At 46.6% G+C, this 12792-nt stretch overlaps 1 protein-coding gene across 9 annotated transcripts in view; it reads right to left on the bottom strand.

Moving 5' to 3' along the window:
* The window catches only part of NR2C1 (nuclear receptor subfamily 2 group C member 1), a 93853-nt gene extending 81061 nt beyond the window's left edge, over window positions 1-12792 (bottom strand). For 4 of the 9 annotated variants that reach the window (XR_009461693.1, XM_019489319.2, XM_019489324.2 and 1 more), the window contains exon 1: window positions 12594-12788. The gene's annotated coding sequence lies outside the window, so the exon portion shown is untranslated. Of the gene's footprint in view, window positions 1-12184; window positions 12436-12593 lie in introns of those variants that run through there. The other 5 variants (XM_014607354.3, XM_014607377.3, XM_019489326.2 and 2 more) reach the window with 4 other exon arrangements.

Below are 12792 nucleotides of genomic sequence, written 5' to 3'. Positions count from 1 at the left end.
CTCAACTAAAATAAAAGCTTTTACCTGAGATGTCTTCTGAAAGCACTTAATATAATAGCTCACATGAGAGAGAAAGGGCCACTCTAAAGAACATTACTTTCCTCACATGTACTACTAGGCTACATATGGTATGGTATTAAAAGAGAAAATAATATACTACTCTGGGCATCAGGCAATTACTGAATCAAGATAACCCAACAGAAGACTGATCTTGGAAGCCCTCCAGTTGCTGAACTCATAGTTTTTCCATCTTCACATGAACAATTGAAGCAAACAAGAGCAAGAGTCAGCCAGATCCCTGTGATAATATATGCACTGGTTTCCTTAGACATAATTAGAAATTTTTTTAACCATAAAGCTTTGCTACCCTGCCATGTGCATAGATCACAATCCAAATTTTATTTCTTAAGGAGTTTCAGCCCAAACTGAAGTGGTCTTTGTTTTAAAAGTATTACTAGTACTTATTTCCACACAAACCTGCAAATACATTAGGTGCTTCTGCCCTGTGCATCATACGTTACATATGTATTTTCTAGATTGGTAATAAAAACATTGGATTATTTTAAAATAGTTGATGGTTTTTTGTGACAATGACAGCTCCCCCCCCCCCACTCCTCCTAAGTTTTCTAAACTTAAGAGCATAGCAGACAGTAACCTTTGCAGGCTGTGGGCCAGGGACACAGTTCAGGTCAGAGAAAGGAGCTCCATTCTACAGCGGTGTGGGAAAACTGCTAAAGGCCTCTACTGCTGAAGCCCTACATCCACAAGACCGATCAAATGGCTCCATGGGATAGATCCAGTCTACAGGTCACAGGTTGCCAACCCCTGGCACAGGTCAAAATATTACCTGGCCAATACTAGTTAATGGCTTCCAAATCTCCTTTTTAACTATATCTGTCACAAAGGAACAGGTAAGATCTGAAAACATAAGCTGTATCTGAGGAGTGCAAATATAGCATTTTAATTAAATTAATTAGAATAGAGCATTTTACAAGCTATGCTTAGTTTTCTGAATTCTATTTAAAATATCTTAGACTGAATATAAATCACACAGTAGAACAACCACCTCTTAAAATGTTGTTACCATAGAAAATGCTATTCTCTGATGCAATCCTGTCCTGGTCATAGCTATTCCAAATACTGCTACAGAGATCCCTTTCTTAACTCCAGTACTTTTGGCCCCATCAACACTTTTTCATTCTATTGCCTTCCTCTTTCACTGGAGCATCAAGCTCATGCTACTTGCTTTAATATTTAAGGCCTTTCTTCATCAGTCCCATCTCATTCACTACCAGCAAACTGACTGCCAACCTCCAAATAGCTACCGATGCCACCTTCCATCTGAATTGTCAAACAAGGTCAAACAAGTTCAGCATAAATATCTCCAAACCTAAGGTGTTACCCTCCTTCAAATTTCACTTCAAGCTCTCCTTCACTCTGAAACCTATAGAAGAGTTGACAAACACTTAGGCTAGTGTTGCTCAGCCTCCTGTTTGCAGGCTATATCCAGTCCATGGAGCCAGGTTATCTGACCTGTGGGATTTCGTACAGGTCTGGAAATTTGGTGGAAGAGGAGGGGTGGCAGTGTTAACCGCTGCAGCTTCCAGTCACCACCAAATTTCCTGACCTGTGAGGAGCCCTGAAGACCAGATGACATGGCCTTCTGCCCTGGACCGCTCCTGCAAACAGTCCTCTGAGCATCAATCTCACATTGGATCCAACTTGTGGACTGGCTCCACACTACTCATCTGGCACATGGGGCAGGAAGGTTGAGCACCGCTAGTTTAGATTACTGGCCACCACACTGACCAATGCTATCCTCACTACTTGCCTTCTCCAACTGCTTGTAACCATTCGCTGTCTCTTGTCTCTGCAAACTCTCTGGAGCAGCGTTCATGTTTTTGTTCTGCGTTTCCATTTGGAACGGACATTTGATAGAATTCAAACAAAATATATTGTCAATAACTGGTCAGATACTATTAAAATGGTCAGATATTTTTAAATAATTTATTAAAATGTCAGTGACAGAAACAAAAATGAAGAAACAGAGCTTTTAATATTTAACAGGTTAACAACCCCCAGCACGTGTGCCAAGCACAGCACGCGAGGCCATTTTGCTCAGCACACTATCACCAGCCTGGGATCTAGGCAGCTGCTGCCCGCCATGAAGCCCGAGCTGCTCCCAGCAGGCAGCTGCAAGCAGACCAGGTTCCATAGTTGGCAACAGCTACCCAGACCCTGGGCCAGTTGCAGCCAGGAGGCTGCAAACATCTGCTCCTGGCTCCGGCATTAGGTCCACACCGGTGGGTGCACACATTTCTCAGAGCAGATGGTGGGGGAGGGGCCTGAGGCAGCACAACCTTGGCCTCTCCCCCACTGCCGGCACAGAGCTAATGACTGGGTTTTGGAGCCTGGCACAGCTGTTTGTAGCCAGCCTGGGCTCTGGGCAGCTGCAAACAGCTGCACTGGGCTCCACAGCCCTGGCATCAGCTCCATGCTGGCGGTGACTGCATGGGCACCTCGGGCGGACAGCGGGAGGGCTGTGCTGCCTTAGGCCCTATCACCACCATCCGTTCCGAGGTACACATGCACCCACCAGTATGGAGAGCCCGGAGCAGCTGTTTGCAGCCAGCCCAGGCTCTGGTAGCTGTTGCCAACTACAGAGCCCAGGCTACTTGCAGCAGGACTTACAGCTGAGTCCGCCTGACTCCCACCCACTTTGAGCCCAGCCCCCCACCACAATGAGGTTGGTGCTGTCCCTTCCCAGGAGCACCACACATTTCCAGGCTTAGCTGTGCAAGGTGGGTGAGTGGGTGGGCTAATGGCCAGGCTCTGGGCTGGGGCCTTGGCCAGCTGTGCTGCAACCTGGGCCCTGGCTCCCCGGGGAAGCACAGGGGGTCTGGCGGGACCAGGGCATTGTTGGGTCGGACTTTGTCCAGTGGCCCAGGAGCCTGGCTCCGTGCACTTGCACATCTGGTTCTGTGTGTTTGTCTGCCTCTGTCTGGTTCTGCGCGTGTGTGCACACACGTGTCTGGTTCTGGATGTGTGCATGCATGTGTCTGTTCTGGGTGTGTTTTGGTTCTCTGTGTTTGTGCACATGGTTCTCTGTGTGCATGTGTGTCTGTCTGGTTCTCTCTCTGCTCTTTTTCTCTCTCTCTCATTGCAACATGCTCAACAACAAAAAAGGAATACAAAACACAAAGGCAACATTTATAATTATTAAATATACTAATATGCAGTGCATCCTGCCATGCAACCCTCCCCCCCACCCCGTTTGTTTTTCTAGCATGCCGGCACTCTCCAAGGTAGACGTGTTTTTTTTCGGCACTCTGGCCAAAAACTGTTGGCTACCCATGGGTTAGCTATTTGTCTAAACCAATTAAAAAAAAGAAAAAAAATCAAGCTGCTTGTCTGGGTTCTTTTTAAACTTTGGAAAATGTGAAATCTGAAATGAAATTCTAAAAAGTTAAAGAACAATTTAAGCAGCCTTCAAGTAGTATTTAAAATACAAGGATTGTTTAAGACTGAACTGTAACAAAAGGAAAGATCTGCAGTTAAAAGAGGAATAAAAGCACAGCGAAAACAAAACAAAAACAAGTCCCCGATGTATGCTCTAAGGCAAAGGGTGCCAAGCTCCTGGCCAGGCTTCTACCTAGTAAGGCTGTCTGCATGCAGCTCCAATCCTGCTGCCATTTGCAGACCAGACAGCAAACCCATGGCGAGTCGAAGCTCAGGTAAGGATCTCCCCACTGCAGAAGGGAGGAGTGCAGGGGGGGAGAAACCCACAGCTCCTGGCTCATCTGGGCTTGCTGGGCCAGGGCCTGGTAGAGGCACGGGTGCCGCTAATGCAATGCCGCAGTGTTCCCACACACTGCTTTGGTTTCCGCCACATGGGCACAGCTGTAGCAGCTCCTGCCCAACCCCAAGTCCCCAGCACACGACCAGGTGGGGCAGGGCTCTTGCCAGCTCCACCCATGTGGCCTGAAACAGGAACCCAGTGCAGCACCGGCCCAGCCCAGCCATGTGCTGGGAACTTAGGGTGGGGGAAGGGAGGAAACAAAGGTTGTTTCCCTAACCTTTGTCCACTCACCTTTCTGCCCTTAGATCAGGGGTGGGTGATTATTTGGGCTGGAGGGCCACTTAGGGAGTCTTAGTGAGCTGTTGTGGGCTGGGGGACAGAAGGTGCCTACCTAGCCTGTGACAGCTCACCAAAACTCCCTAAGTAGTCCTCTGGCCCAAATAATTGCCAAGCCCCAATTTGGAGAATGGGACTAAGTGCATGCTTAGCAAATCTGCAGACAATACCAAATTTGGTGAAGTTACAGATACTCCAGAGGGTATGGCTAGGATCCACAATGATCCAGATAGACTGTAGAAATGGTCTGCAAATCAATCAAATGATTTTCAACAAAGAACAAATGCAAAGTCTTGTATTTGGGATAGAATAATTGCATGCACAAATACAGACAGGGGAATAACTGGCAAAGGTTCAGGATTGCAGAGTAAGACCTGGGGGCTACATAAGCTGAATATGAGCCAACAATGTGCTTTTTTTTTTTTTTTGGTAACAAAAGTCCCAAAACACACTGCACTGCATTAACGGGAATATCACTCATAAATCAGGGGCAGCGATTTTTCCACTATATTCAGCACCGGTGAGGCCTCACCTGGAGTTCTGCATCCAGTTTTGGGCCCCACACTTCAGGAAGGATCTGAACAGCTTGGAACAGGTTCCCACATAACAATAAAAATCATTAGGGCCCTTGGAGGCAACACTTAAAGGTGTGATAATACAGCAAATGAGTCAAAGTTATTCCACAACATGTAACATCTTTGTGGCTCATATGCATCATGCCTTAAACTGAACATACAGCATTTTAGGACTTACCCATGACAGATCCTGATGCTCATCCGAGACTCCCTGATCCTGGCATCCCCATGTGCTTCAAAATCTAAAAATGGTATATGTAGCCCAGCTGCACATGCAGTTCTTAAATTTCCCAGTGCATTAGGACCTTGGGGTTAGAGAGAGTCTCCTGGATCCCAGGATGTATGTGCTGGGGATATCTAAAAACCTCTGGCCAGAGTGCAAAGTGTAGGGAATCAGAGGCTCATGGTGGTAGAAGCTGAATGGTTTCTCTCACAGGGGACTTTATAAGCTTTGGGTGCAGGGTATAATATTCCCAGCAAGGAAAGCCCTTCAGCTTCCCCTGCCACGATCTTTTGATCTCCCACACGCAACAGCTCAGCCAGGTGCAGGGTTTCAAGTCCTTGACAGGAGTAAACACTTGAACCCCACCAGGATTGACAATCAACTGACTGCCAGCCCTGATCCACGCAGTCACAGATCTGGCTGTTGAGGCCAGGTGATGTGCTGGCCCCACTTCTGGAGTTGCAGGGACCTAACTTTCAACCTGCTGGTACACGAGAAACCTGGGATCATGGTCCCAGGCTCCCCCTGCACTGGCAAGTAGCAATGGCTCCAGTGGGCTCTGATTGCTGATCCCAAAGTGGCACCTCCTTCCATATATGCATGGCATCGGAGATGCAATTTTTGGGATCCAATCTCATCATGCCTTTAAATGAATGTGTGCCAGTGGCCACAGAAAGTTGCATCGATTTAATCCTAGTTTACAGCAGTTCATCTTGTGCTATTTTATTTACAGGATATGTTGCTGGATTCAGTTTTAAAAACAGGTATTAAAAACGGTAGTCTACCCAGAAAACTGGTTTAAAGTGTGCCTTCTACATTTAGATAAAGCGCTAGTGCTCTTGCACTACAAAGAAAAATAACTTCAACAAGACCCAAATTGGCTAGAAATCCAACCGAGACCCAGCCTTATTTCTGAAGTGCTGGCTGAAGCCTGAAAGGGACTTCATTTTTGAGAACATATTAAAGGGTGACTTTTGATTCAAACCAAGGAAGACTCATGCCACTCACTATACAGTTTCAGAAAGAAACAAGTTTTTGATGTTCCTAACACAAATACTCTATAGTAAGCATACAGACTGTTTTTATTATCCTGTTTACTAGCTTTCGTTCTCTATCCTTCATGAGAAGGCCATCACCATTCCTTTTATCATATGGTCAAGGCTAAAGGCCCAAGCAGAAGCAGATGCATCTTGGATATCAACACATGGCTGCACAGATGGTACCACCAGCATATCTTTGACTCCTTCTGTTCCAAGGACTACTGGACAGAGGTGGGATCCACTTAAAGTGGAGGAAAAAGCATTTTTGTACATAGCCTTGCTAACCTAGGGAGGAGTCTTTAAACTAGCTTTAAAAGCAGGTAAGGACAAAAGCCCACAGGTAAAGAGTAAGTAACTTGGATAAAGGCCAAATAAAAGAAGGTACTATGGGGAGTCTTAACAAGGTTATCAGCAAGAAATTAGCAGGGCATCTGGCTAGTCATCTATCTAACGTTTATATGCCAATATGAAAAGCTTTGGAAATAAGCAGGCAAATTGGACCATCTCAGTATGATCACACAACTGTGAGACAACTGGAATAATTAACACTTGGTAAAATTGCTCGCATGACTGGCATACAGTCATGGATCGATGTTAATGGTTCAGAAGTAGAGACAAGGGGGAAAAAAAAAAAAAGAGGAGCTGGTGTTGCTTTTAATACAAGAAAAACACACAATTGTTCAGAGGTGTGATACATAACTGGAGGAAGATGTGCTGAAAGTTTCTGGGTCAAGGTGAAATTGAAGACTAATAAGCAGGGACCACTGGTGCATGCTGCGTGGCAGCTCCTTTAATCTTGCAGTCCATCCCACCTTGCCCTCCAAGCAGCAGGAAGGTAAAAACCCTAGTTTTAAGTATGCCATTGGCAAAGGGGCCCTGGTGGCCCCACCACTTGCTGCTGACTAGACAGGAGGCAAAAACCGTGGCATATTTAAAACTTCAGTTTTCACCTCCCTGCCATCAGGAGCAAACATTGAGGCCAAGGGGGGCCCTCCACCAATCAGCTGCAGAGGGGGGATGACATGCAGGGGAAATTGCAAGATTAAAGGAGGTGCTGTGCAGTGCACTTCTGGCACAAATTCTAGTGGTCCCTAATAATGAGGGTGATATCACATTGAGTGTTTGCTGTAGACCAAACTAAAAGGAGATGGTAGGCATTCCCCCCCCCCCTCCCCAAACAACCATCCCAAGCTTACAAATCACAGCAACTGGTGATAACAGAGGATTTTAACTACTGTGACATCTGCTAGATATGCAACATAGATGAACCCAGGTACTCAAGGTGACAGTGGGCATGTCTACACGAGATGCTACTGCACAGTGTTATTGTGCATTTATTTAGTTGTATAATCAAGTACTAAATTAGATGCACAGTAACCAGCAGCAGCAGCACACTGATAAAGATGTTCTTGGCTGATACCGATAGCCAATTATTAACCAGCCATATCAGCTGATTCCAATCCAATAGCCAATTAACAGGAATGTAGCCGGGCAGCTTGAAGAGCAGTGTCCTGTCGGTATGTCTGTGGGGTGGGAAGGAGCGAGGGGGGGCATATCGGATTGGCCCATTATTGGTGCCAATCCGATATGCAACCGATATATCAGTGCACCTCTAGTAACTGGAGTTACTGTGCAGTAGTGCTGGAAAACACTTTTAGTGATGCTGTTGCGCAGCAGCCTAATAATACGTTGTGTTAGCATATTAGCACTTTTTGTGCTGTGATGTGCTACCGTGCAGAATTATTGCGGCTACTGTGCAGTTAGCGTCTTGTGCAGACACACCCAGAAACCATGAAATAATAGCATTAAAGATCCTAAAGGAAGGAAACAAGAGCAGAATAAAGACAGTGGCTCTAAACAACTTAAAGAAACTGGTGGGCAGCATCTTACAGGAGGAGACAAGTCTAAGGAGAAAAGGAGTCCAGGAGAGTTGGTTGTGCCTTAAAGAAGCTATAATTAAACAAGATAAACACAGGCTATTGTGATGCAAAGATAGACTAGAAAGTGCAGCAAGAGACTGGCCTGGATATTGAACTTTTCAATGAAGTTGAAACTAAAAGAGGAATTTTTTAAAAAGTAAAAACTTGACCATATAATTAGGGATAAATAAAAAGCACCGGTATGCAGGGTGAAAAATCAGGAAGGCCACGACATAAGATGCAATTGGCAAGTCAACAACAAAAAGAGCATTCAATAGATATTTTAGAAGAGGATAACCAAGGAAAAGTGTAGGCCCCTAAACAAATTAGGAGACGATTTAATAATGAATGAAACAGAGAAGGCTGACGTATTTAATACCTTTTTTCCTTCAGTCTTCATGAATAAGGTCAGCTATCAGGTGACAAACACAGTTAACAGCAAGGAGGAGGATAAATGCCTGTCGTAGGGAAATAATAAGTTAGATTAATCGAGAAGCTGAGTGTTTTAGAGTCCACAAGGCCAAACAAGATACATCCTAGAGTACTAAAGGAACTGGCAGAAGTAATTTCAGCCACTGGCTTTTCTTTTTGAAAACTCACTGAGGCTGAATGAGATGCCTGGATAACTGCAGAAGTGGGAACAGATACATCGCCCTTCTTAAAAAAAAAAAAAAAAAGAATAAGGATACAAGAGATTATAGACTAGTTATCTAACTTTGATATCCGGAATGATTTTTGAGCATGTTTTTAAGGACCTTTTAAGGAACTTGTTTCTAGGCACCTGGAGGAAAACAAGGGCCATCAGGAACAGCCAACATGGATTTGTCAACTCAACCAACCTTATTTCTAGTCTCTTTCTATGACCAGGTTCTAGTCTCTTTCTATGACCAGGTTACGAAACGCCTGGACACAGGAGGAGGGGTGGATGTCGTATACTTAGACTTCAGGAAGGCCTTCGATACGGTATCCCACCCCATACTGGTGAACAAGTTAAGAGGCTGTGACGTGGATGACTACACAGTCCAGTGGGTGGCGAATTGGCTAGAGGGTCGCACCCAGAGAGTCGTGGTGGATGGGTCGGTCTCGACCTGGAAGAGCGTGGGCAGTGGGATCCCGCAGGGCTCGATCCTTGGACCGATACTCTTTAATGTCTTCATCAGTGACTTGGACGAGGGAGTGAAATGTACTCTGTCCAAGTTTGCAGATGACACAAAGCTATGGGGAGAAGTGGACACGCCGGAGGGCAGGGAACAGCTGCAGGCAGACCTGGATAGGTTGGACAAGTGGGCAGAAAACAACAAGATGCAGTTCAACAAGGAGAAATGCAAAGTGCTGCACCTAGGAAGGAAAAATGTCCAGCACACCTACAGCCTAGGGAATGACCTGCTGGGTCGCACAGAGGTGGAAAGGGATCTTGGAGTCCTAGTGGACTCCAAGATGAACATGAGCCGGCAGTGTGACGAAGCCATCAGAAAAGCCAATGGCACTTTATCGTGCATCAGCAGATGCATGACCAATAGGTCCAAGGAGGTGATACTTCCCCTCTATCGGGCGCTGGTCAGACCGCAGTTGGAGTACTGCGTGCAATTCTGGGCGCCACACTTCAAGAAGGATGCGGATAACCTGGAGAGGGTCCAGAGAAGGGCAACTCGTATGGTCAAGGGCCTGCAGACCAAGCCCTACGAGGAGAGACTAGAGAAACTGGACCTTTTCAGCCTCCGCAAGAGAAGGTTGAGAGGTGACCTTGTGGCTGCCTATAAGTTCATCACGGGGGCACAGAAGGGTATTGGTGAGTATTTATTCACCAAGGCGCCCCCGGGGGTTACAAGAAACAATGGCCACAAGCTAGCAGAGAGCAGATTTAGATTGGACATTAGGAAGAACTTCTTCACAGTTCGAGTGGCCAAGGTCTGGAACGGGCTCCCAAGGGAGGTGGTGCTCTCCCCTACCCTGGGGGTCTTCAAGAGGAGGTTAGATGAGTATCTAGCTGGGGTCATTTAGACCCAGCACTCTTTCCTGCTTATGCAGGGGGTCAGACTCAATGATCTATTGAGGTCCCTTCCAACCCTAACATCTATGAATCTATTTCCTTCTATAAAAGGCAACAGGTTTTATGGACAGTTGGAGGGGGAGGGGACAGAAAGAGTAGTACACATCATAGTGTATATGTTTTTACCATTTATAATGTTCCCTAAGTTTGAGGAAGGTCATGTGTGCCTGAAAGCTTGCAAAGATAATTTTTTTCCAATTTCTTAGTTGGTCTAATAAAAGGTATTGATGAACCTAGAATTCCAGAGTTTTGCATTTATTTTAGAGTAAGACTTTCAACACTGTTGTCTCCCTATGACACTCTCTTTAGCGAACTGAAGAAATACAGTCTAGATAAAAATATTGTAAAGTGGACATATGACTGTCTGCTCAAGAAGTAATCATCAATGGCTCAATGACTCATGGGGGGGAGGTATTGAATGGAGGCCTCCAGGGGTATATCCCGAGCCCAGTACTGTTCAATATTTTCACTAATGACTTGAACAATAGGACTGCATGCACAGTCAGCAGATTTTCAAATGACATCAGATGGATGGAGCTGCAGATGCTGAAAGATGGCATTTGGATGAGGAGTCAGAACGACCTTAAAGAACTAGAAAAATGTTCTAAAATAATTCAATTAAATTTAGTAAGGACACACACCAAGAGAGGAAGGTTAGATTGCCGTCTATCATGTTTTTTGTTCTCCTGAATATTATGGATGCATTTGGATATTATGGTGACATATCATTTTAAGATGACAGAGTACAGGGAAAAAATAGCTACTCCTTTCAGACAGGAAATACTGCCTTCTGAAAAGCCATTTAGAAGCACAGGATGTTGCAGAAAGGGGGGAGGCGGGGAAGAGGGGAATGTTAATTTAGTCACTGTAGGACAAAAAACCTTACAAAAATTAAACACAGGACACAAGAATAGCAGCAGTCTCTTTTTGCACTGCAGTATTTACGTATTGCAGCTCTTAAATTTATGTTAAACTTAACATAAGGTTTGACACCCTTCCCATAGACAAAAAAAAAAAAAAAATCAACTCTCCATCTTCTAAGAAACAGCAACAAGAGCAATGCCAGTACATACAATACCATGTGCCCACCTGCCTCTAATGATATAACCACTACCAGTTGCAGACTTGAGTTTGAACAAGGTTTTGAATTAAATGTACTGCATTTGAAAGCCTATCCAAGTTTATCCTAACCATACAGGAGGCCTAATAAAAGTGCCATCCATGAACAAAAATATGTAGTTAGCCACGTTAAGCTGAAGCCAAGTAAAAGGCAGGGTAGAATTGTACCTTACAGAGCAGTGGCTCTTAACCTTTTTAGATTCAAATTCCCCTTCCATAACGTTTCTGAATTGAGTACCACCCTATTTACAAAAAGAGAAAAAAAACCCAGAACTTATTTATTAGAGTTTTTTCTCCTTCCAGAGGAGCCAGACATTAAGTCAGGGGACTGGGCCTGAACCTGAACTTATCTTTTCACACTTCTTTGCATCCTTCAAAGGATCTCCCATCACCCTGGTTGAGAATCACTGTTACAGAGTAACAAAAGTAGGTACACACTCATACTCTCTCTCTCTCTCTCCATTCAGCTCATGAAAACTTGTACTACATATATGAAGTAAGCTTCAGCTCATGAAAACTTGTGCTATATACATGCGTATGCATATGAAATCTACTTTGGTTAGTCTGCAAGGTGCACATCTACCCTGCCCTCCAATAAAAGGCATCACCCACAAAAAATCCTTACCTCTAGCTTATTTCTTGAACCATCATAACTAACAACAACAATCCAACACCAGCAGCAAGTTAACTGGCTTATCAAGAACCCTAGCTACCAGGGCCCTGTAAAGCCAAAACCAACTTCAGCAAGTTTATTTCTGCAAAAAAAAGGATCTCTGGTGCAGCAGCCACCTTTCTCCACTCAAGCTCAGCCTCACTTGCAGAAGTGTTTCTCAGCCTTGGAGCATGTGATCTCAGCTCAGTGAAGGTCGTGCTCCTCAGCTCCAATGTAGCTGGTCTGTAACAAGAGCTGTCAACCTTTGGAGGGGCCTGGACTCTAGAAAAGTCACAGAATCCTACAACAGGAGGAATCTCACCAGGGCACCTAAACCAACCCCCATCTCCAAGCAAGACCAGCCCCAACTGCATCATCCCAGCCAAGCCTGTGTCTAGCCAGGTTTTAAAAACCTTCAAGAATGGAGACTGCACCACCTCTCTGGGTCACCTGTTCTAGTGCTTCACCCACCTGGGGGGAGAAAGTTCTTCCAAGCACCTGACCCAACTCCCCCTGGCCGCCAGCCAGGCAGAGGGGAGGCTCCCGACGCTGCCACTGCACCCGTAGCGCAGGACGAGCCAGGTCGCCCCTCCGGGCCGAGCGCTCGGGCACCGCCTGCCCCCGGGGCAGTCTGGGGCCTGCCCTGCAGGTGCGCCCCGCGCTCTGGCCGGGCCGAGCTGCGGGGAGGAGCCGGCTCCAGCTCCTGAGGCAGCCGGGCCCCGGCCCCGCGGGCCCAGCCCCTCGCGGGCAGGCCCCGGCCAGCCGGACACAAAGCGGGGCCGGGGCCGGGGCCGAGCCCGAGCCGCTTGCCCCCCGCGTCACGCACAAAATGGCGGCTGCGGGGAAGGGGGACGGATACGGGCGGGGGCAGGCACCTCACCTGGGCCCGGGTGGCGGCGGCGGCTTCTGCGGGCTTATTTGGCGGCGGCGCCGGCGGCTCCGGGGGTCAGAGTTCGTGACCCCACCCCTCCCCCGCCGGCGCATGCGGGGAGCGAACCCTCGACGCTACGCCACGCTCAGAGCAGTAGAAGGCGAGAACAGCGCCTGGCTCCCAGTGTGGGAGGGGCGGAATGCGCCGC

Source organism: Alligator mississippiensis, chromosome 4 (genome assembly GCF_030867095.1).
Source record: "Alligator mississippiensis isolate rAllMis1 chromosome 4, rAllMis1, whole genome shotgun sequence".
Lineage (NCBI taxonomy): Eukaryota > Metazoa > Chordata > Crocodylia > Alligatoridae > Alligator > Alligator mississippiensis.
Note: the sequence above shows the minus strand (reverse complement) of the source record. Positions and strands in the feature narration are given on the sequence as shown.